General features: G+C 40.9%; 1 long non-coding RNA gene across 12 annotated transcripts in view; it reads left to right on the top strand.

Moving 5' to 3' along the window:
- The window catches only part of LOC116440090, a 40,054-nt gene that overhangs the window by 18,171 nt on the left and 731 nt on the right, over window positions 1-21,152 (top strand). For all 12 annotated transcript variants that reach the window (XR_004238405.1, XR_004238404.1, XR_004238400.1 and 9 more), the window contains 3 exons: window positions 6,918-6,997; window positions 16,298-16,424; window positions 20,754-20,850. This is a non-coding gene — a long non-coding RNA (uncharacterized LOC116440090). The remainder of the gene's footprint in view (window positions 1-6,917; window positions 6,998-16,297; window positions 16,425-20,753; window positions 20,851-21,152) is intronic.

Raw genomic sequence — 21,152 nt, 5'->3', positions numbered from 1 at the left:
CCCAAACAGAAGTGCCAGAGGAGCAAGGGATGTTATAAATGATCCAGACCTGCTGTGTGGCTGCTGTGGGATGTTCCTACCTTCACCAGGGCTGGACTGGTTGGGGCTGTTGGGTTGCTACACAGCAAGCACCAGAGTGAATAGCAAAAGAGAGCTCCTGCAGGAGGTCCAGAGAGGACCTATTTTCCTCAAATGGATGTGGCTCTACCCATAATATTGTAGAGAGAGGAATATGTTTCATCTATAATGAACCATTTCTGTCAGGAACAAGCCCTTCCAGGGCTACACTGAGGCTGTCTCCCTCAGCTAAAGGAAATACAGGCAACATAGCAGGACTTTCAGTGACTTTTGCCTTTTTTTTTGTTTTGTTTTGTTTTTGTTTTGTTTTTGGTTTTGTTTTAATGGGACCTATTCTGTAGGTTTTGTTCATTTGCTTAGGTTTTTTCAATAGCTTTTTTTTCATTTAGAAAGAAAAGCATATCCTGCCCAAAACTAAATCTACTTGCTAGATTGTCAGTGAAAAAGGTCAAATAGTGACTACTGTGCTTTGTGAGTACTGTGTTATCCGTAGTTTAGAAAGTCCTGTCCTGATAACACACACAGTAGACAACACACATAAGATGAAGTTTATGCACTAGTCTGAGGTTTTGAGGACCTGCCTCATGGCTGGGCAAATCCCTGGGCATTCATGTGGGCATCTGATCCACTTCCCTTCCATTTCATTGGGAAGAAATCCTGCTGGTTACGAGATGTTACCAAGGACTTAATAGAAGACAGGTGCCTTCAGTTCTTGTCATGAAGTTAGGGGATGCTGTACTGAATGAGGCACAGAAGTAGATGATCTGGTCTGGTGTGCCTGGGGACATGGAATGATGCAAGGCAAGGGTAGGATGAATTGCACACTCCTGGTAAGCAATAGGGAGAGTAGCATGATTCTGCCCTCACTGGGGTGAAAGTTAATCAAGAATATGCTGGAATAAATCCCTATGTGCATCAAAGATACATCGGTATCAAATTAATGGAAAGGAGAAGGGAATTTAGGACATCTAAGATCTGCTGATAGGGTCAAGTGACCTCCCTGTCCTCGGGTCTACATTTTGGAAACACAAATTGCACTTTGGTTTCACTTTTAAAAGTGTGAGCCAAATTGTGATGCTTTCAGAGAGCAAGGAGACTGGAAGAAGATGGGAAAGTCCTGTGATCAGGGTGCGAGAGGATTGCAGCATGGTATGGTGATGTGAAGTTGAGCAAAAGAAAATTAGAATTATTCCTGCCAGTTATTTAGACAAAAGAAGTTAAGCCTCCATTTTCTTATGTTTAAATAACAGTCTCCCTCTTCCATGGTATAAAAAATCCCAAGATCACCCAGGAATGAATTAAGACTCTGGTAACAGACATAATTTCACATTAGTGAAGAGACAGTATGTTTTGTATTATCTTTTCTCTTGTTTTTGATTGCTGTTTTTGGGGGGTTGATATTACTGTAAGTAAATACATTTGTCTTTTGTTTCATTTTCCCCCTGTGACCTATTTCATTTAATTAGAAGGAAATGTATGATAGGAAATGAGTATCATCACACTGGGCTCCATCCAAAGCCCGTGAAATCATCAGGAACCTTTCCCGGGCTTTTCACCACACTGGGTCCAGCCCAGCAGACAAGAGGGGCTATTTCCACCTTATCTGGAAGAATGTGCACTGTCAGTGTAAAAATATTACAGTTCTTATTTTAAGGTCTGGCTCCAATACTAGGGAAGGATTTTGCTACTGTATGCGCCTCTCTGTGCCACATGTTTCACATCTGTGGCAGCACATTAAAGGATAAAGGTTCCTAAAACTTTAACTCTGAATATACATATAAAAAGAAGATATAAATTAAGGAAAAGATAAAAGATATTGATGGAAGTACAGGAGATGCTCTTTAACATGCATATTATTGACTCAATAGATTGTTACGGCTTCAGAGCTATTAGGGTCTGCTGTGTCAATGTGTACTTAGGGACTGTTTAATATGCAGATGGTTGACATGACAGACTGGAGCCATTACAGTCTATCATGTCAGGGGGGATACATGAATACGCACTTTGCCAACACTGTAAAAAGTCCCTTTAAAATGCAGTAGCTGTTTTTTAAAATAATTTAATAGGTTTCGTTCTTTGGATGCCCAGAGACTTGAGAGTCTGGATTTATCAGCAACAAAATTTATTTCCAAATTAAGTCATTTTCCATGTGGAATGCGCAGTCTGGAGGACAGGGTGTAATCTCAGATACGCAGCTCCTATCAAATCTTGTAAAATTAGCTACTGCACTTGTGCATGTGTAGAAGAGATCAGAATCTATCTGTTGGCATGTGTCTTTTTGAAGAATATAGTTTTGTCTTTTTGAGGGGTAAGGGAGAATGTCGTCTCTTTTTTAATTCAAATAATCTTCAGTAGCAATTAAATAGCTTATGCTACCTAAGAGATCAGTTATTACAAGATAAGCAGCATGACAGTTTGGAAAACTGAATAAGTCTTTGATTATTTACTAAGTTTTGATATCTGCTATTTGCCTCAAAGTGCTAAAAAGTGAAGTATAAGATACAAACATGAAAGGCTCATTTGATCATCATAAGGAAAGGAATCAGTAGTTTTGCTTTTCTTTTCCTCAACAACTTATTTTTTATTAAAATAGCAAAGCCAAGTGTTGTGTTTAATAAGATATATTTTTTTTCATTTGAATATCAAATGGAAAAATACAATTAAAATATTTCTGCTTTTACATTAATCGTAGGCTATATTTCAGCAATGCGTATATCTAAGAAGCTCAGCATACACATTTGGTATATATTAGATGCTTCTAACAGATGCCCAGACCTCTTCTCCTGATTTTTAATGTTCTTTTTTATGGCAATGATCCAGGGACATTTTAATTTGCAAGCCTGTGAACTTGGAAATAATACTTGTAGCAGGGCATTACGTCTAGTCCATTCCCCCTAAGTTTATTGTCCTGTGCCACCTAGCTCTGATTTTAGCTGATTTGCTGAACTGAGTCTCATGGTGCAATTCCAGCACAAAATTCACTGAGCAAAAGCACTCTGCCTTGCAAATAATAGTAATTGTGCAATATTATAAAGGTCTTTCCTCTTATCTGTGGGACAGTTGGGGGACAAATCCTGCAAAAATGTGCATTTTTAGGCAAATGTGGTGGCTGATTTCTGACAGCTCCTTTTACTGCCTGGTGCTAACAGGGAGACCATGGGGGCAGTCTGGATGTGGTGGTGACGGGGAGGGCAAGTGCCAGGAGGTAGAAGGTGGGGAGAGCACATTTTCCATAACCTGTTACACATGTGCTCCTGGGTCTTCTGTGAGATTTCTACAATGACACAGGAAAGTCAGGAAAAGCTTAGAAAAAAGAGAGGTCTGGAAAAGCCCAGGAGGTGGCTTCTCCTCACAACTGAATTCTCCTTGTGCTCCAGGAGAGGCTCCTAATGGGAGATACCTCTCCCTGGTGCTGAGTTACCTCTGCAACAAGGGAGGGCCAAGCAGCAGGAGCCTGTGTTGCAGGAAAATTTATCATAGCTTCAAATTGCATCCGTACCCGTGGGAAAGGTGAGCTTCGTTCCCTGCCCAGCTCTGGGATGGTGGGCACATCCCTGTGGCAGTGGGTTGTGACCATGGCTGTGGGAGTGGCAGCTCCCACAGCCTGTCTGTCTTCACCTCTGACCATCATAGTGGTTGAGGGGGCCCATGTGACTCCCCAGGCCTCTCTACCCTTCTTCTTCCCCAGGGCAGCCCTGGAAGTTCCACTTCCCCCTCTGTGTTACCCACGTGCAGGGAAACATTGTCAGCTGAAAGAGGCACATATGAAGGCACGTTGTGAAGCACTGTGTTACCTGGTGCTAATCAATAAAGCACAAATGTAGCTTTTTGACAGCACTTGTAATTTTGACTATTGCAATGGTGTGCCATTTCTTTGAATGCAGTACGCTTCTGTGCCCCATTAAAGCATGGCTGGCATCGCTTTCAACTATTCACAAATGCTGAGATGTTGAAAAATGTAACATTTACAAAAGATACATCTGGTGTATATTTACAAGACTCAGGAATCATTTAAATAGTGCCTGTGCCATCACCATATTAGGAGAAAAGTTAGTCCCAGCCGCATATGTGAAATCAGTAGTCAAATGTGTGCTGGTTGAAAGTCCATTGCTATGACATAGTATTTTGGGGTATTAAACTTGAACATACCAACCTGGGTACAACACTCAAATGACATAAATATAGATCTTCATAACATATGTGATAACTACCTATAGGCACCTGTTTAAACAATGTGGTCAGAAGAGGGTTACGGGTTTTGAGGGACAAATGTTTAAATTTTTTTTTTGGTAAAGCAGAATCTTTGGCTTCTCATTGTGAGATGTCATCATACCTTTTCCCTGTTCTTCAGTGAGAATCGTAAGACCTACCTTGGAATCAAGGAAAAAGCTATTGAACAGCTTCCTTTATATCACATAACATGTCAAGGACAAAAAGGTGTTTGTCTCCTCCTGCCAGTGCAATACCACTTAAGTTACATTTGAAAACTATTTTTTAATTAATGTGATGGGTCATGTTTTCACCACACTAAGGCAGGAAATTCAAGGTAAACCAGATACTCCCTTTCTCAGTCACACAAACATGAATTAAGCATGTAGCATCAGACTTAATTTCAATTTCTAGGTCTGCAACTGAATCTAGCTCAATGTGAACTCTTTTTTCTGCACCGTCACATTGATACCTGGATGTTAGTGACATTATTTAAAGCAACAAATCAACCTATAGGACTGTGTTCAACTGTATGTCATTTGACAGTAAATGGAATAAAAAAATGTTACTTTTCTCTAGGGGCAGATTTGTTAAAGGGTTTTCATCTTTTGTCAAGATATTTAATCCTGGAATGTTACAAAAAAAATGCAGTTTGTACAAGTGCAGATTTCTGCATGCACAGTTTGCCTGATTGCTAATTTGGCTGAACACACTTAGTCTTAACACACGCAAATGAAAGAGGAAAGATAATTTTTGCATATATCCTTCTGAGTCAAGTGTGAGTCCCTGGACTCTAAGGGAAGCAGGTATCCACTTTTGGGGCTGAAGGCTGTCACTCTGGATCACCCCGTACATCAGTCTCAGTTCATGCATGCCAATGAGAACAAATTCTAACAATGAGCTGTTGAGTGATGCCAGCAGAAATGAATGTTTCTGAAAGCTTCAGGGTTTTGGAGAAAGCAGCTGAAATCAACTCCGTGGCACTCATCACTGTTGCCTAACTGAAGGAAGGCAAGAATTTGGCTCAAGCCTCCCACGTAATGGACAGATTTGAACACACCTTTGTTTTCCAATGGGCTGAGTAAAGCTGGTACGGGACGATAGAATTAAGCCAAAATGCCCAACCATGTTATTTCCTCAGAGGGGTTGACTACAGAACAACTTCAACTAAATAATTAGCACTACTAGGAATTATTATTATTAATTCCTTTTGGTAAGCCTGTCCCTCCATCACAGTAGCAATCACGTGCTGGGATGTCTACTGCTTAGGACATCATACTCCTTTGGAAGTGGATACTAGTTTAACTGATAGATTGCAAAGAAGGTCTGACCTATTGCCTTTTCATGTTTTGCTTTGTTTCAATTGCCTGGACTCTCGCAGCTCCTTAGTAGCTTTTCTGATCCATCATGTCAGGCTGGCAGCTGTGCCTCTGCACTGCGCCTGCCTGCCCACCGTGAGCCAGATTTCACTTTCAGATGCTTGGCGTACCCTCCTCCCTCACTGTTCTCTCACTGGAGAGATGATTTTGCCTTTGCCTCTATTAAATGGCCTGGTTTTAATGGGAACAACTGCTTTCTCCCAAGGGTCCTCAATCCAGGGCTCTAGGTGTGAAAGGACAGAGGAGAAGGCACATTCCTGGATGTCCCTAGGTGTGTGCTACGCATGCAAGATCAGGCTTCTGCCTGACATCTGCGGACTGAGCCCTCCACCCCTGCCAGAAAATGGTCCCACTCAGAACCACGGGCATTTTAATTTGGAGATATTTTCCCCAGGCTGTGTAACTTTCGCCCTCACTGTGGACTCCCCGCTTCTCTCAAGCCTAAATTTCCCTGGGTCATGCAGGCCCCCAAAGGATGGCGTCTCAAATGAATAAACTCCATTTTACATCAGTCCATCTGAAAAATTGTCCTGAGAGGTTTCCACCCCCTCCCCAACAACAGGAAAAAATGGTTGAAATTTTATAAGCAGATTTTCAAGAAGGAACAGATTTTTTTTACTGCCAAGCTGTATAATAGGTGTTTTTGAGAGGTCGTTAACTTCAACAGTATAGTCAGAAACAGTGTTACACCCCACACTGCATCTATCGTTAAGCAATTAAGTTACTGATGGGCTTTTACATTTATTTACCTTGATGGAAAGATATGTTTACTGAACCTGAGTACAAATCAACATGAGGAGGTGGAAGTTCAGAGTAAATTTGACTAATGATGTTGTGTTTTCATCCTTAAAAGAAAGAAAAAAAATGCCCTGCTTTTGATGCTATTTTATCTTCATTGGAAGGGATCCGAAATGATCCCAACTGTCACGTGAGTGCTCAGTTAGGCTTAGATCCTCTTTGATTGCAGCTGAACATCTCTCTCTGTTGGCTCATACCGTTCCTTATATGAATGCAGCATACAGCACTTCAGGTTGTTTATTGAACAGCACTTTAACTCTTCATCTGTGAATGCCCTCACAGTTATATCTTTAAGCAAAATATGAGCTGTGGCCACCTTTGCCTGAAGAGATGTTAATGTGGCCTCATTGCTGATGTGAAGGAAGAATTTCCTCTTGTTTTCAGAGTAACTTCTAAAATACAAACAAGAAATATTTCTTTCAGTGAAACTTTATTCTCTCTCCTTTTTTTCAGGCCCACTCTTTTCTCCAGTCTTGGTATGCGGATTTCTCCAAGTAATTCCTTAGCATCCCCTTGAATGGCATCTACCACACGTGAGCATCCTCCACAGTCTCTAAGATACTTTTGTTGTTTTTCTTCTTTGAACATTTGTTTTTTTGAGATGACATTGACAGACATGAGGCCTAAGTCTGGAGATGTTCTGTGGGTAGAACTCACATTTATTTCAGTATGTCAAGCAGTTTTAGGATCTGATCCATATTGAAGACTAGCATGGTGTAATGAGGCCTGGGCATATACAACAATATGTATTCTAACACAGCTCACTCAAAACAAATATGTTCCCTTCTCTTTGGCTGGTATAAACAAACAATCTCCATTGTATTCTGCATGGCTCTGCTGCGCCGCCTTGCACATGGAAAGGGCTTGGCTTCCCTCTTCACAAAAACAGCATCTCCATCCTGCTACATGGAGCTTTCCCGTGTATGCCCAGACGGACCTGTGGCTTAGGACACTGATCCCAAAACCTGATAATTTGTCTGGTGTTAAGTCCTAAGTGCTTTATGAGAGAATGTTTCTTGCTACAGATATGCTTAAACAGGGTCTTGTTTCTGAGTCCTGTACACTTCAGTCAGATGATACTGACTCTGGATTCCACAGCTGGAAAACAGAGAATCAGTGTAATAGTTCTTGCTAGATCCCCTCACACTGACCCACAAAATCTTCTCCTCTGACATCTAAATTTCCTTGAAATAAAAATTGTCCACTTTGTGGAAAATTCTTGATGACTCAAGGTGGAAACATTAGAAGGGGTGAGTTCGGAACTCATGTGTGAGATCCATTGTCTGTGTGAAGCAGAGGGAGTTTGAACTCAGGTATTCCTTCTGTGATTGAACTCAGACTTTTATGCCATTTTGCAAAGCCATTACCCTCTCCTGTAACTTGTGCTGGAAGCGGAGTGAGCTGTTTTGGCACTGAAATGATTTCATTGTTAGGCTAAGTGTTACACAGATGGCATTCTTAAATGTAAAATTCTTTTTATGATTCTTTCGATTTCATATTTATTTCATTAGATCATTATTTATGTTAAAGAGTCACTATTAATCTGAAATGTGCTCAGCTTAAAAGAAAATGTTGAGAGGAGTTTCAGGTACCTGATACTCAATCCTTTAGTTTTTGTGTTTTGCATTTTCCTATTTAAAATGGTTTTTTTCTGTCTCTAGGTGCTATGTGACAGATCCACACAAACAACAGAGGGGAAAGAGCCTCACTTAACTGATTAGAGAAGAGAAGCAGTGAAAGGGAATATGCACAAAGCACTGCCAAGTTCACAGAGCAAAGGAAAAGATAAAAAATAGACCCATTTCACTTGCTTTTTTTTTTTTTTCCTCCATAGAGGAAATGTAAGGTATTTCTTATACTAGCAGCAGGGAAACAATTTTAAGACAAAAATGTGATTTCTTAATCAAGGATCTCTAATTCAAAATATATTTATTTAATAAAGAGTAATTATGATAGCAGCAACTACTCATTCATATCAATAATTCATCCAGAAGAAAACCATATCAACATATTAGCATTTATTTTTCCATTTAATAGGCTGTGATTTAAAATAAATCTAAATCATCATAATCATTCAGCTCCATATGCTGGGAAAGAAAAAGTCACCTTAAACCAGATGCATACTGTGAAAAAAAAAAGAAAAAAAAAAGAAAAAGGGGAAGAGAAGTTGTTCTAAAGAAACAGCATATGGGAGAAAATCTTAAGCTGGGGTAAAGATGCTCTGCTTTGTAGATGGCAATGTAGTTTTAAACCGAAAGAGGGTAAGTTTGTATTAGATATTAGGAAGAATTTCTTCACTAAGAAGCTGGTGAGGCACTGGAACAGGTTGTCCAGAGAAGGTGTGGATGCCCCATCCCTGGTAATGTTCAAGGCCAGATTGAATGGGACTTTGAGCAACCTGGTCTAGTGGAAGGTGTCCCTGCCCATGGCAGAGGGGTTGGACTAGATGGTCTTTGATGTCCTTTTCAACCCAAACAATTCTGTGATCCTATGATTCTGTGATAACTATGATTCTATGATAGTGAGGCTGAGTTATACCAAACGAGGTTCTGGTCAATAATTTTTGAAAGCTAGGATTCATATACCGATTCCTTTCTTTCAGAAAACAAACAAAAAAAAAAGGATTTCTCTCAGTTTTAATCAGGAAAAGGCAATAAATGTGATCAATAAAATTCTATTCGAAGACGTTAATGTGTGGAAACAACAGGCTGTTTGCAAGTCCTTATGTATGGAAACAATAGGCTGTTTACAAGTTCTAAGTTGGCTCTGCACATGTACCTGCTTATGTGCTTGGAGCTGCATTTATTTTTCCTGTTGCTAATTACATAGCCAATCCCTCTCCTAACTTGTATCCTCAACTACCCCCACAATTTTGTCAGCTGACAGTTCTTTTTCGGCTCCCTAACACATCAGCACACCTGAAGCAAGCTCTGTTGGAAACCTTTCTTTCTGTCACCTGTCTGAGGTCCAGAGAGTGGTGTTTGGAGCCTGTGGATAAGGGTTGCACTTCTTTGAATTTTTTTTTCTTTTGACATATGGAAAAAGCAATGAAGGGCTCAAGTCCTGGTTAGCCTGTGCTTCCCTGCTACAACATCTCAAGAAGTTGATGTAGATCTCCTCTTGCTGCTTTTTCTGTTGCTTTTGCTTTCAGTAGGTGAGGCCAGAGACTGTGGTGGGGAGTGGGATGTCACCACTCTGCCTGTTCTGCTGCCACGTCCAAGGCAGTGCTGATGGCACACTCTCTGGTCCTCAGGGCAGCCATAGGGCCCTCTTGTCCTTGGATGAGCTCAGCAAAGCCCTTTGTCTCCCTCAGACAGAGACCTCTGTATTCTGTCTGGGAAAATACGACTGTGCAACCCTTCTTCCCTGTAATTCCAGCAGTGATGCTCTCAGGGGACCTCTCAAAGTGGTGGCTGCAGTCACAAGGCTGTGAGCATTGTGCAGGTCAACTCTGCAAAAAGGTATTTTCTTAGCCTCTCAGATGATTTTTGTCACCTGTGCCATTATCATGTTACTCTTCCAAGGTTGTTGGTGCTGTCCTAGCAAAGACTGCCCTGCACATGTAGCCTGTGGTGCATGGGGATGTATAGACCCAGGGCAGGCAAATTTAAGTACTACATGACTTTTTTTTCCAGTCCCTGCCATGCTTTATGCTGTTAATATTCCTCCAACAATTTATACAGAAAAGTGAGTCATGTTTGATTTTCCATACCCTAATAGAGAGGAGTCGTGTATTTTCCACAAGTTATTGCATTATTTCTCTCTCTGGTGTGGCTCTGATTTAGTGCTGGATGAAGCTCAAAAGGAGGATTAGTGTAGAGAGACTCCCATATGCTTGGATGCATTTCTGAACTGTGTACTATCCTCACTGCTTTTGATGAAAAAAGCTGGGCTACAAACCTGATGAGAACAGGCTTCCATGCAAGATGTTTAGTATTTTCTGCTTCCATTTGGGCCAGGAATACGGCACATCCAGCCACTTTTGGCCCTGCAGCTCTTGGTGACAGGCTTGCCTGAAATTTAGAAAATCACAGTGGTGGAGAATGAATGGGGGAGTGAAAGGAAGTTGATTTTTCTCCACTTTAATAAAGTCTAGATTAGGGTTTTGTTCCAGCTTTGGCAAAAGCTTTGCTGGGGGATGGGCACAGGTAGAATATTTTTATATTAATGGAATTGGTTCATCTGTCTATTAGATGGTTGCACTGGAGTGCAAGTCCATTTTTAAGGTCCTGAGTAAAAGAACTTGTGCTGATTTTTAAGAGCTGTCCCTTCTGGGAAAATTAGAGCTGGATGTAAAACTCTGACTATATTGTATTCAAGGAAATTTGGAGCATAAGAAGGAAGCAAGAAGAAGGGAAATAGTGAAAAAGGGAGAGAGGGAGGCTTCCCAAAGAGAAGCTGCTACAGTGAGTTGTGCTACTGCTTGGTGTCACACATGGGGGCTTCACTATACTTAATACCTGATCATTTTTCTAGCTGGTAAGTAAATTATAAATAGTGAAACACAAAGCAGCACTGAAATTGACCCTAAAACTGCTGTTGTACTGCCATTTGGGGCTATCTTCTTTAGTATTTTCTTTTTTTATAAAGAATTTCCCAGTAGTACTGTTATCAGATGATCATTTTTGCTGATTCTCCTCTCCATTACAAGGGTTTCTGAGTTTATGAATGAAAGGCTATGTTTTCTCAACCAAATCCTCTACTCCTCAGTCTATTAGTAAACTAATGTTAACTTACAAGATTTGACTGAAACCTCAGGGTCTGCCAGCTGGATGCTTGAGGAGTCCAAGCTGGCTAGGTAAAGAAACACCTTTTTCATATGACCCAGCCCAGCTCCCGAGTTGCCCCACAAGTTTCTACCAGTACAAAGGCTGACATTGTCTACAAGGAGCAACTCAGATTACGGTACCTTCCAGCTGCATTGCCCCTGACCCCAATCCTGCCCTGGGCTGCCCATGCTCTGCCCTCCCTGCATGCACAGAGACTTCAGCTGCAGCCCGCCGCCTGCCAGCACTGAGTCTGGTCTTGAGGGTGGCCTTGGATGCATTTTAAAAGGCAGAGCAGACACTCTGTGAGGATAACATGGAATGATTATTTTAGCGCAGATTTTCCCTTAAAAAAAATAATAGTTCTACATGCACGCAGTTTGATCTTCACACAAAAGGTTCATAGAAGAACTCACTTCTCTCTGTCAGTTACAAAAAAAAAAAAAAAGCATGCTGGCAGGATTTAGGGAAGTGTGCGGGCTAAAGGATAGAAGCAGACAAAAGGGAGTTTTTCTTCTAAGAACATCTGCACAGCTGGAACTCTGGCAGCGCTGTGGTTTGAAAGCCTAGGTGTTGCCTGGCTGGGGCAAGGGACAATGTCTGTTTGGCACCCTCCTGACACGCAAATTTGGCCAGAGATTCTTAGAGCAGCCCTCAGCCACGTCCCTTGCTGTGTACACACAGATGCATGGACATAATTTTGCCATCAAATGCCTGTTTTGGGGAATCTTCCACCCTGGAGGTCAACTATACATAAATTATCTAAGGGCAAAGGTGGAGGAAAAAACTGTGATTTCTTTACATGCTAAAGTAGATATAAACCAGGCACAAAGTTCAGACGGACTTTCAGGAATAGAATATCTGCAGTGCCTCTAGAACAGCAGAAACCCACATCCCTGACTCCTAGATGCCCTGCAAAAATGTGCCTATAGCTCAGGGTGGAGAAATTTAACAAGAGGCCTGTTAGAGAAACAGCCCTGACAGCCTAGCAAGGATAGGAAGGCTCCCTTGTGGCACCTGCACCCCCAAATGTCTTTGTAAGTATGAGTAGAGCACTGGCTAACTCTGCATTGTGTCATGAAGGAAATGTATGTGTGAGTCTGGAGTTGTTCTGATTTTTGTCTGTCTCAGGCTGGCCCTATTCAGCCATCTCTGCCCTTGCTGGGGAGTGAGTCCCAGATCCAAAGACAGATTCTAACAATACAGCCTGTGTGCTTGCCTCTGATATAGCATGATGCTTATAACTGAATATAAGCAGGGATGAGGCTTTAGATCTTCCTCAAAACTCACTGTAACTTTGAGGTTGTCAGACAGTACTGAAGTGAGAGATCTGGAGTAGGAAAATTAGTGAACACAAAAGTCATGATATTTACTCAGTTTATGCATTTTCTCTCTTTTTTTCCATAAAACCTGCATAACTGGCATGTAATTGTTTTGCTAAGTGAGTCTTGAAAGCAAAAGTCTTGATAGCTGTCACATATCTTCTTTGTAGTACAGTGTGTTGTCCTCAGAAGACAATCAGTAGAACTTGCTCAGAAAAACTTAATCAGCAGAACTGAGTATATTGTCAGTGCTTAACAAATAATAAATTATAATAATAACAGCAGTTCCTTTTGACACAACCGATCAAACTTTTGCTTTTTTGCCAGAGTACCTTTTTTACCTCTGTTTAAGATTTAATACCTTCTACAACTCTGCTTGTTATGTTTGAGAGGACTGGTGATACAAACAAACAGGGTGGAAGTACTGACCGAAATAAAATTTTGACAAAGGACAGAAAAAAATACAAAGAAAATTATTGAACTGTTCCTTTTCACTTACTGATGTCGCTTATAAGTCTTAAAAACTGAATTCAATAATAGATTTGATCTTTTCTATTGTTAAAATGTAAACCACTATGCTTACAAGTTAAAAGAATCACATTTAAATTTTCTGATAGTCTGTTTTCTAAAAGACAGACTCATTAGGCTTTCTTTACAGAAAGGTGAATGTGCCCAGAAGCACACATATAATTAATCAATTATTTTTATTATAAGAAGTTTGGATAGCTCAGAGAGCTGCTAATGTACCTGGGCCTATCACTTCTTTGCCACCATTGTAATTTGGCCTTGGCTGGGAGTTACTAGTACTTGTTTAATTTTCTGATAATTTGGTAGTTTCTATGCAACTTGTTGGTGGGTTTTACTCACTTTTAACAAGACGTACATTTATGTTATAGCGAAAACTGTCGGGTCAGCTCTAAGCTGCTGCTAATGGTCACAGGCTTAAATGGGCCCGTTTCAATTTAACCCAGTTGAGGATCTGACCAATGATCACAACTGGCATTAATTAGCAGATGTGTTATCAGACTCCGTGGAGACGTCCTGGGTTGAGTGACAACAGAAGCACTCAGCTGCTGCAGCTGGTGGAGCTGTGCCAGTTTGGCAGCTGATGGCACCGCACCTCACGCTGGCAGGTGGAAAGTCCAGGTCACCCCTGATGGAGGCACGGTGGTGGCTTCTGCCGCCAGTCTCCAAGTAGAAGGAGCCGCAGAAGGAGCCCAGAGCACTGGGCGGGTGGTTGTAGTAAAGCTCAAACAACACGAGGCTCCTGGGAGGGGAAAGGCAGGGAGGGAAGAGTGGGAGGATGGAGCGCTGAACTGACTTGTCCCTGGAGCTGGATATGCACAAGAGATTGCACTGCTAAGAGAAGCAAAAGCCACTAGCAAATGTGGCTTTCCACTAGCTCTGAGCCACTAGCTCTGGCTTTCCGTGTGTGCCATCTGATCTGACACTGTAATGCCAGTTGCGAGTGTGTGGCAGAAGGGTGAGGGAAACACATCTAAAATGAGGGAATCCTGAAAAGTAGTTGGATTTCACAGAGACATCTACTGACACTCTCAGTGCTATTATGGCTGTAAACTAGGGGCTTGGACCATGACTAGACAAGTGTCTTGAGGAGATCATGGGGGTGAATGAAGAGCAGGAATGAGGCTGCAACTTTATCAGGGAAAAAGGGCATGCTATCCTCCCTTTGCACTTATCTGAGTGTAGCGTGGGTTAAAACCAAGCCAGTAACCTGTGCAGATATTAATTGCTCAGTAGCAGCCAGTTCCTCTTCTTCCTCATGCCTACCTACCTCCACAGGATGGTGGCAGGAACAAATTGCCAAGTTAATGGCATGGGACCTTTGTGAAAATTTATGGTCTCTTGATATTTACAGGACAAAACTGGACACCACATAGCTCACGGAGTAATTTTTTCAGCTCTTGACAGAGTTTGGAAATTTCCTTAACTTAACTGACCCCATGTATTTTGATGTACTGGGAAAAAAAGAAATCTTTTAATTGGGAGATCTTTCTGCTGTAACACAGGAAAGGAAAACAGCAAGAGAGTGAGAGTTCTATAGTACTGGGAATGGAGAAGTTTTTAGACTGGTTGCAGACTTCTGACCCAGCTGATAGGAAGATGCAGAGTATCCAAGGAAGGTGCTACCACCTGCAAATTCTCTGTCACCCTTCCTGCACATTTCTCCCACCACTCAAAGCAAGATAAGAAAAGATGTTTATGCACCTATTTGCTGTGAAAAATCTGGGTCCTTCTCTGAATAGCCGTCTTTGGGCCCAAGGCCACAAAAGGGGATGGATGACTGAGGCTCATGTGGCATATAGATGTCCAAGTCCAGGCTCCCAATCTACATACCCACTAAGTTCATCACCTGCATTTTTGATAAGAAAATTTTTAAGATGTCTAAAACCTTTTATCTGCTCATGCCTCTTGGCCAGTCACCAGCTCAGCTACGCTGAACTTCCCAGCAGTTAATCCTGATTCTCGTCCTCAAACTATCCTGCTTTGCCCATATGTCTACCAAGAGTGTCCTGGTAAAGCACATGTAACACATGATCAGGAGTGAACAGTACGCAAAGTACAGCAGCTGTGTTCACTTTCATTCAAAGCCAATATCTTCAAAGTCTACCCAACCTTCAGGGGCTTCAAGCCCTTTTCTCTTATCTGCAAAGAGAGCAGGAACCTTAGCTAGGAAGCTGCAAGCTAAATATTCATGGGGGAAGAGATTTTTCCTACTTCCTGCAGAAGTGGTGCTGACACATGTAAGGTTCTCTGGAATTTAAGGCAATGAGGTACAGAATCAGATACAATCTCCAGCCCTCCACTGCTGAATTAGCTTGCTGTTTTGGATTGGTGCAAGATAGAGGATCTCTTTTGGTATACTCATTGCTTTGTAAGGTGTTTCTAAAACATTGTCTTCACAGCCTAATGAAAATACAGTGATTTTTCAGAAAATCAGTAGAACATATCCTCAAAGGATATGATGATTATTGGAGTTTTAATTAAAATAGCAGGTAAAATAAGTATTATAGTGTGCTATTATTTCTAAAATAACAACAGAATAAAGATGCCCGTTTCTTTTTTGAGTGCAATTTTCTAAATGAAAAAGTAAACATTAATATCTGCAGAGATCTTACTGATCTTGTACGATAATTTAGAAAAATATCCCTATTAGGGATAGTTATATATGCTTTTTGTTGGAAATGCAATCACAGGATATGCACATAGCTGCAATCTGTAGACAGATTAAGTAAATTAAATCACTCAATGTCTTTTTTCAATAGCTCTAAAGTTAAAAGTAATTTGCAAAGAAAATACTCAGTTTCAATTGGTTTGTAATATCTGTTAATGATCTTTGGAAAAATTTCTGATAACACGCAGGAATTCCCTCGGGGACAGGGTTGTGAATAAGTGGATTTTTTAAGTTTGAGATGTCATTAGCTAGTGATTTCTTTGAAGTAAAAAGCTGTTACAGAATAAATTGCAGAAGTATACAAGTGAACAGGACAATCATTTTTATGAATAATATACATTATTTCCACTGTGCTTTCTGTCCTCTGAAGAAATAATTTACAATCTAACTTGCCATTACAAACATCCTGGAGTAGCAACTGCATGAGCATTTTGTGCTTACTTTATGTGTATTCTGTGACTTTATATAAAAGTACACCTTGGTGGTATAAAACCACTAGTGTAAGGAGCTGATTTGCCCTTTTTGATTTTTTTTTCTTTTCCCCCCCAGTAGATAATGTTTTCAACCCACAAGGCCGAAACAACTTTCATTAACTGAAATGACTCCAGCACAGCTATTCACTAGAAGACATCCCTCTTGATTTCTTGGGGGGCCTGTAAGATGACTGAAGTTGTAGGTAAGTTCAATCATGGCAAAGAGTGCCTCTATTCTCTTGGTGTCTTATTAGCATTAACATATTCTTAACAGTTCAGAGATGAATCAGGTATCTATCATGCCCCACCACAGTAAGGTAACATGAGATAAGGCAATAAGGACAAATGAGCTCTCCTGGCTTCTGCCCCCACCTTAGGATATCTAAAGTAGAAAAGAGTGCCAGGAACCTCACGGAACATACCTGTCCATGGGGAATGTTGTCCTGCTTCCAAGGTGCAGTTATACAAATCACCCATGGGCAGCTGAGGATGGACCTTCTGCCTCCACATGTTCCTGTGGATGGTTCTGGGTTTAGACGGGGATGGAAGGGATGCTGGTCTGGGTAATGGGGCACTGGGACTCCAGTGTGTGCTGTCACATAGGTCAAAAGATACAGCTAACTTCAGCCATTGACCTTTTGATTTCCTCACTTTCCTCCAAACCTTTCTGCCCAAGACCTTGTTGAACTTTGACTGCTGTTTCCTGATCTGCAGACAGAGCTGAAGACACACCATGCTAGCACGAATATGACTGGTGCCTCCAGGGTTCCCATACAGGGCTGGAGGAGAAAGGAATTGTCCTGCTCTAGAAAGAGATGTGACAGCCACCAGTTTGAAAAACCTCCTAGACTTTCCTGATCCTCTGAAGGCCCAGTATGATGGTTTACCATGAGTGAAGGTGCCATCCTGACACTGCCTGTTGACTGGCACATGCCATGAACTGAAAATGGATTAGATATCATTGCATGGTAGCAGCTCATAAAACTCAGATTTTTTAAGGCTAGGAGCAACCGTTATTATCATCTAATCTGATCCTCTGCATAATGCATGTAACTGAATTTAACCCAACCTGAACTTTGTGTGACGATTTGCTTTTATGCATAAAAATGACTCCTCATTTACAAATATGATGCTGTTTGTCTCAGTACTAACCATGCAGTAGCAAGTTCCTTTAATTAGCTGTACATTGTTTGGAAGAGCAATACCTTTCATCCATTTGCAGCTCAATACCTTTTTGTTTCACCTTGCAGGATAGGAAAGAGGTTTTTCTTCCTTTGCTGCTAATTAAGTTTGAAGATCTTGAGGATAAAATGTTATTTATATTATAGTCATGCTTAAGTAGAACTCTGACCAAGACTGGGGATCTCATCACACAAAGTGAGGGAGATTGTGCAAGCCCTTCGGGACTGAGACTATTTTAATAGACACATGGCACATTTTCGAGGAAGATGAGTGATTTAGCTGAAAAGGTTGCCAGTCAAGTCAATAGATTCATACCTCTCAATCACCTATGACTTTCACAAGTTAGAAAGAAAGGTAGAGAAAAGTGAAGTTTCTAAAAGTTAGACCCAAAAAATTAGTTAGGAATATAGTCAAGTTCCTGGAAAAGGACTGTTCACAAGTGCATGCAGTGACAGGACAAGGGGCAACGGCCTTAAGCTGAAGAAGAATAGATTTAGATTAGGTATTAGGAAGAAACTCTTTACTACAAAAGCAATAAGGCACTGGAAGGGGTTGCCCAGAGATATTGGACACCCCACCCCTGGAAATGTTCAAGGCCAGGTTATATGGGGCTCTGAGTAACCTGCTCTAATGGAAGGTATCCCTACTCATGGTGGTGGGGTTGGAACTAAATGGTCGTTAAGGTCCATTTCAACCCTAATCACTCTATGATCCTATGATTTAACAAAGGAAAACAAGTGTTTCTTATATGTAGCTCTGTGTCCTGCCCACTGTCCATGAGTCAGATTGGCCTCCAGTGGATGAAAGTTCTCTAGGAGAACAGGGTGCACTGAGGAAAATACCTGCAATGACTGATTCATGCAAGGGCCCAGACCTTTCCAAAACTGCTGGGGTCCAAAGACATCTTGTAGATTGTCTGAGACAACAGTAAGTATTCTTAGTTTATGGAGAGGGTTTGTTCAGTTCAGTATGATTTGAATCATAGAATCATAGATTCATTAAAGGCCTCTAAGGTCATTGAGTCCAACCATTAACCTAACACTGCCAAGTCCACCACTAAATGATGTCCCTAAGCGCCATATCTATGAATGTCCCATGAGGATAAATCTTTCCTGAGAGACAAGCTGGTGCTTATGTTCTTTATCTTTCCTCAAGAAATTTCCCATCCTTTTGACTTTTATCATTTTCATTACCATTCCCTGGACTTGTTCTATTTCTACTTTCTTTTTTCAGGGATGAGGTGACCAAATTTGAAGACAGTATTCAAAGTGGGGATGTGCCACTGATTTATATAAAACCATTATAATATTTTCCATATCATTCTCTAAAACTCTTTTCTTTGTACAAACCCTGTAAGATTCTTTTAATTCTTTGAACTACAGTGCCTTTTAACATCTGTAGTTTACTCTGATCAGATTATAACAAAGGAATAAAAGGCTCCATTTTTCACATAGAATTTTATTTATTGTTTGAACTTTAGAGGAGAAATTGGTTAACCTACAATTTAAAATTCTTGGCAATGTAGACCATTGGGCAAGGATTTCATTATCAGCCCGTCTATACTTTCTGTAGAAGTGTGTGAGGCTGAAAGCTGGTGTACAAGGTCTTCGCTCAGTAGGCTTGTCTTTTGCTTTATAGACATGGACAAAACCAAATTTGGAGCTGCCAGCATCCCCAAAGATGTCAGAAAGGGCATTCATCCCTGTATCCCCTTCCTGATGAAAAATGCTGGAGCCACAAATTTACATTCTATTCATCCAGGACCATGTGTGCCAGCAGCACCTAAATTTTGCCATCTCCCACATACTGTACCTCACACCTCCATGCCAGGCCAGGGAAAGACCCCTTTGGAAATGATGCACTTGATGGCTGCAGAGGTTGAGGGTCTTGCTCTTGTGTCACAGCTTGGCATTATGCCTTCATCAGGGTATTAGAAAAGACTCAGGGAAAACGGTTACAGCTATTATATTGCCTGAGACACTTCCTGCAGCTCCTGCCTTTCTTTAGAATTACCAATCCAAGTGGTGACCCTGCCTGACCCTACTTATCTTGTAAAAGCTGACAAGATCACAGCCTGAAGCATTATAGCCACAGGCTCAATACTGGCTACCAAAATGTCTGTTTAGTATTTTCAAGAAACGTTGCTCTAAAGATTTACAATACCAGCCTCTAGATATATGGACAACACCAACACACAGCCCTGACCCCTGAACATTCAGCCTCACTTACACAGAAATTTGTGCCTCTCTGGGGGCCAGCACTGAACTGCCACAAAATAGTGATTCCCTACCTGCAAGCAAGCTGGATTTTAAGCACTATTTGATTATATATATGAAGACATTCGGTAAAAGGATTTGAAAACTATGGTCTTGAGTTCAGAATTCATGGTCAGTTTTTTTTTCATTGGTTGCATTATTGCTTTAGCAATAGAAAGATCTCTGCCATTTCTGTGTAATATATATAATTTTTTTTAGTTTGGTGTAGAGCATTTTCTTCACTCTTCCATGACCAAAGCAGTTTTTCAATAGAAGTTATTTTTAGATGAACTGTAAGTTTCCTCCCTAGCAAAAATTTTAGCTGCACCAAGTGAAAGCAAATGCACATTTCCTCAGATATCTCTAAGGATAAACACAGGTTTAAATATCCAAAAAGTATTAAGGGACCAATCTGGTTTAGTTGCATATATGTTCATACACCAGATAAATTAAGTTCTTGCAGAGTAGTGTGGGCTTTTTTCCCCCTCTTCTTTTTAGAACCACAAAGACTTGGAGCACACATTGAGGTCCTATTGCTCCTGTTGGAAACTTGTGTTGAGTGCAGCATGAGTTGGATGGGACCCAGAGAAACCAAATACAGACAAGTAATGATGAGTTGGCCATACAAGCAAGGAAAATTGCAGATAAGGGGTGCACACCAATTAGCAATGTATCTTTTGGGTCATCCAGTACATCTCCCTGACACAATGAAATTGTTTCTTATGGCATATTTTTGTGGGGGTTTTTTTTCCCTAGATTAAATTTCCTAAGTGATGCCATGTCTCAAGGGAGTGGTTGTGTTGCCTAGAGTATCTTGTTGTCAGTTTTTTCCTTTCTTAACGTCATCATATTTCTTCTTTTTATATCACTTTGCAAATTTCCTTCTTTCCCTTCTTTGATCTCTTTTAACTAGTGTGATGTTGTGTTTAGTTAGCATTAAGGCAGCCCATAGATATTTAACTCACTTAATCTTCCCTATTGTAGCAGTCCTTTCAGCCTTGTTCTTCATCTCTTCTAGTCACAAAGCTGCCTGTCAGTATCTTTTTTAGTTATGAGTTTTTAAAGTTGTGATGCATTTCTCTGATCTAACAATAGACCTGGTACAGAGCTGAGCACCCTTGGTGTCTTGTCACTGAAACCCCCTCCTGATGTGTCCAGGGGATGGCTGCAAGCATTCTGAACAGGCACACAGGTAGAGTATCCTGCTTGAACCACTTCTTTGGTGCCACTTTATTGACCAACCAAACACTATTAAAACAGTTAACCTAGGAGTTAAAAGAACAAATACATGGCATTTTGCATTTCTTTTATTTCTCATAATGTAAAAAGACAGAATAGCACAGAAAAAAAAACTTTGTTGCAGTTGTTGAGATTTTCTACTCTTGGTCATGAACGTAACAGACTAAAATTATGGAAGACATAATCTTCCATAACTACATCTGAGTGCTAGGAGAGTACATTGTAGAAAGTAATTATATACATAGTCACAAGCCT

The sequence above is a fragment of the Corvus moneduloides genome, chromosome 2 (genome assembly GCF_009650955.1).
Source record: "Corvus moneduloides isolate bCorMon1 chromosome 2, bCorMon1.pri, whole genome shotgun sequence".
Classification (NCBI taxonomy): Eukaryota; Metazoa; Chordata; class Aves; order Passeriformes; family Corvidae; genus Corvus; species Corvus moneduloides.
This window is presented reverse-complemented; position numbering and strand designations above follow the sequence as displayed.